The sequence below is a fragment of the Aplysia californica genome, unplaced genomic scaffold (assembly GCF_000002075.1).
Source record: "Aplysia californica isolate F4 #8 unplaced genomic scaffold, AplCal3.0 scaffold00393, whole genome shotgun sequence".
NCBI classification, from domain to species: Eukaryota; Metazoa; Mollusca; class Gastropoda; order Aplysiida; family Aplysiidae; genus Aplysia; species Aplysia californica.
Genome location: NW_004797663.1, coordinates 711,526 through 715,755, shown reverse-complemented (window position 1 = coordinate 715,755; position 4,230 = coordinate 711,526). Strand labels below are relative to the sequence as shown.

General features: G+C 42.3%; 1 long non-coding RNA gene across 1 annotated transcript in view; it reads right to left on the bottom strand.

Annotated features, from left to right (window-relative positions):
* Nucleotides 1-878: 878 nt before the first annotated feature.
* LOC118478175 overlaps nucleotides 879-4,230 on the bottom strand; it is a 40,575-nt gene continuing 37,223 nt past the window's right edge. The window contains exon 2 of the long non-coding RNA XR_004858879.1: nucleotides 879-1,612. This is a non-coding gene — a long non-coding RNA (uncharacterized LOC118478175). The remainder of the gene's footprint in view (nucleotides 1,613-4,230) is intronic.

Sequence of the window (4,230 nt, the reverse complement as noted above, 5' to 3'; positions counted from 1 at the left end):
GAAAGAAAGAAAGAAAGAAAGAAAGAAAGAAAGAAAGAAAGAAAGAAAGAAAGAAGGGGTGATAGGAATGTTTACAGACACAGGCTAGCTAGGAAGAGAGGTGAACAGTAGAACACGCACAATAAATGAACTTTGGTAAACCCACACAGAGATGCAGTTTTTTTTAAAATTCAGTCCACATCCTTAGTGTATGTAAAGACGTGTGCTTTGACATAATATTGTTAGACATGTAGTGCATGAGAAGGAAGGTTTAGGTAGTAAATGTCGGTAGTGGAGAAAGAGGAAAGCTCTTGGGATTACTAAAGGCTTGGTCTGCCACTGTGTTAGTCTACCAGTGACCCAGTCTTAGTTTTAATTTTAGTAAGAGTTTTACGGCACTTGCAACACAGTAAGGTCATATAAGTGCCGAATATTAGAGGTGTTACAAGAGAGTAACAAGCTCTAAAAGAAGGAGAGGAGATAGAGACGATAGATTTTTTATAGGAAAGAAGGAGCAAATGACACCAGAGCAGCCGCTAACCACCCACCCACCCAGACTACATATCTGTTGCACACTGCAGGAGACTCGAGTTCGATTCCCGAGAAGGGAGACATTTTTATCGAGTATCTCGGGTCTTTCTGCTGGGATCTTGTATCCCTATCATCTCTGGCTGGGATGGAAGCTTTTCACCTAAATGATCAAAATTGTTTCGAAGGGGAAGTAAAATTAGTTACATTTTTTAAAAGGATAAAAGGACAATAGATGCTTGAAAGGAAAGGAAGAAGCACACAACACACGAGCGCCCGCCAACCACCCACATAGAGATGCAAAACAAAAACCACAAAAAAATAAACAGAAGAGAAGTCCCGAAGATTGACGAGGTAAATAAAAGTCCTACCTGTGTGCATTGTAGCCAAGGTGAGAATCACACAGTGTAGGAACGGTCCAGTAGAAAATCGTCCCATTCCCGAATAGGCGTATTATTTCCCGTGCACGGAGTGAAAAAACCCGATTTCTCTGCTTCGAACATGCTTTCATCCAGAGCTCATATCCCGACGGACGGCAAGCGACAGGTCAGCAGGTGGAGTCTCGGGTATCCACAAAGTCTGATGACGTCAGCTACCAACATAGCAACGACGACAACGACAACAACGACAACGATGACGAAGACGATGATGAAGAAGGCGACGATGACTCAGGTGCCAAGGTGCGGCGCCGATTGCAGTAATTAGAACCCTTGAGAGCGGAGGTGGAGTGTTTCAGGTATCCACAAAGTCTGATGACGTCAGCTACCAACACGGCAACGACAACGACGATGACGAAGAAGAAGGCGACGGTGATTCAGGTGCCAAGGTGCCGGCGCCGATTGCTGTAATTAGAACCCACAAGCGAGAAATGAGTTTGTGGTGGACACAGCACTGACCACAGGGAGACGTGAGTGTGTTAAAGTGTGTACAGACCGCGATAAGACAGTCGTCCAAACAAGTGTCCACTCCGACCTGACACGTCTGCTCTCGTCCGAGAGGTCAGGGGTCATGTCGCGCCCTCACGATCTGGCCTGGGAATGGCGCCCTCTACCCTCAGTCATGTCGTCTGCTGGACGCGATGAGGGGCGGACGTCGACTGGTCAGTCTGGGGAGAACAGAGATAAGACCAGAGACCATTGGATAAGACGCTATGCCACTTACGTTGACAAGCAAATGCTCGCTTTAAAGTACAAGAAGGCAATCCCGAAAAATACTGTTTTGAGAAAATCGAAGGTAAAGTTATTGGACCCTAGTTCAGTTTCTTTAAAAGAAAAGGAGAGTTTTCTCTACAACCAAACAAATATATACACATCCACGAAACCAAACTTCTCTTATAGGTAGGGCAAAGCCCACTTTCGGAGTCGAATCAAGATTTCTGGAAACCCCCGAAATCTGGGTTAGCCCGCTTGTCCTTAAAAGCGACTAAATATAGATTGCAAGTATAATTTAAATAAGAAATGCTGAAACTATAAGAGTTAGTTTTAGTCAGAGTTTTACGGCACTTGCAATACATTAAGGTCATTTTAGTGCCGAAGGTTAGAGGTGTTACAAGAGAGTAACAAACACAAATAAGAAAGAGGGGGGATAAAGGCTATAGATGTTTGATAGGAAAGAAGAAGCAAACCACACCAGACTACCCTCCAACCACTACAACCTATATAAGAGAGGAGCCTGCATACATTCACAAGTGGAAATAGAGCATTTAAATGTTTAAAATGTGCCAAACTTTTCTCTGTCAAAGTTGTGGTCTTATTGTCCATAGAAGTCACAAGTCATCTTAAACTTTAATTCTTCTAATTCGTATATTTCGCTGGAGAAATATTATTCTCCTCTATGAATGTATTGGTCATCGTCAGACCTTGACGGACTAGCTTTTCTCACAATACGATGTGTAAAATATAGCGCTCAAGGCCATACAAATTAAAAAAGCTATGTCCCAAGGAAAGATCGGGGAAACGTAGCTTTTTTGAGAGCATCCGAGCAAAGGAATGAATGGAAAACAATGATCGCCGACATCTGTTACAGATCTGACACTGGATGATGATGTCGCAAGCACTGTGGCTTAGTAAGTTTTGAACGTCAGCTGCTTTGCGAGGGTTAAAGGTTCGAATCCGGATGAGTTAAGAATTGCTGTTCCAGTCCTTTTCAATGTATTTCATGCTAGTTTGGTATCACGACAGGGAATCAAGGGATACGCATTCGAAACTATTTAGGTTGTGTCTAACGAAATGTTCAATACAAAAAAACTAAACAGACAACTTCAACAACAATAACAACAACAACAAAAACAACATCATCAACAACAACAACAACTACAACAACAACAACAACAGCAACAACAACAACAACAACAACAACAACAACAACAACAACAACAACAAAAGCCTCAACAGCTACAAAACAGCAACAGCAACAGCATCAAGCACAGATACAAAAGCATCAGCAACAGCAACTACAACTACAGCAACAGCAACAACAAACAAACAAACAAACAATATTCATGAAAAGGATGAACTTTAAGGAATCGGGAAGTTGGAGTGGAGGGTAAATACCTTAAAAAACAGAAAAGTGGACTAAATTTCAAATAACCAAAATGTTTCTAAAATTGGTATGTAAAGTAGAAACACAATCACAAATCGAAAAGCAGAAAACAGTAGTTACATTTCCAACTGAACACGGCGTAAGTTGGCAACACTTCACGTTTATCCAGGAAAGAAAACGTCCCGCTTTCAGTAGCACGTTTAATCAGGTCTTATTTCAATAATAATGTAATTCTATTATTCTGCACTTTAACCAAGGAGAGCACGGACACCTAAACCGGACACTACACTGGACACTAATAGTGGTCTCCATCCACTTCGAATTGGGTGTGTTAAAAGGTAATTAGTCATTATGAATATACAAGAAAACCTGTCCCCAGTAACATTACTTGTCCCGTAGCGATTTGAGTACAGAGGTGCGCCTGCCGTTGCCCTGAATACGTCATGTATATGTTTCTACATAATAATTGTTGTGTAGAAAGGGCAGAAAGTCACGGGCTATCGTTGTTGTGAATCGCCCCCTCCCCCCTTTGCACCCATGCTCCACGCCCCACCCATCCCATCACTTCCCCGTCTCTGCACAACATGGGGATCACTAATCGTTTAAGCTGCAGGCAGTCCTATAATCCCTTGTTGCCGAGCTGAAAATTTTCGCCATCGACTCTAGCTCGGACCCCCCTGTTGACATCTCATGATTTGGCTCATTTCTTTGGATTCTTATGAACTTTCAACACCCCTGACAGTACAATTATAAAAGACAAGTGTTGCATTTTACCAATTAATAATGGCTTTTTTACAGGTGATAAAATCATTACGCCTTCTCCTTCCATCGGTCGGCAGAACAGATTCGCCACTAGGGAAAGGCAGCTTCTCACTCGTCAGGATAGTAAAGGAGGTTGGTGAGTCCATAATCTACCATACAACATCACAATATTGCCCTATAGTGACAAACCTGCAAGAGAAACTTAGTTAATGAGACTAAGAATTCATTCCATTAGTTGGATCTGCAAAATGAGGTCTGATCGGAGATTTGAGATAAACAGTGTGCCTACGTGTCAAGCATTAAATGATTTGACTAATCGATAGTGGTGCCAATATGGAAGAAAAAGGGCAGCAAGAAAGACTGCAACACCTATAGAGGCATATCTCTTCTCAGACTACATATCTGTTGCACACTGCAGGA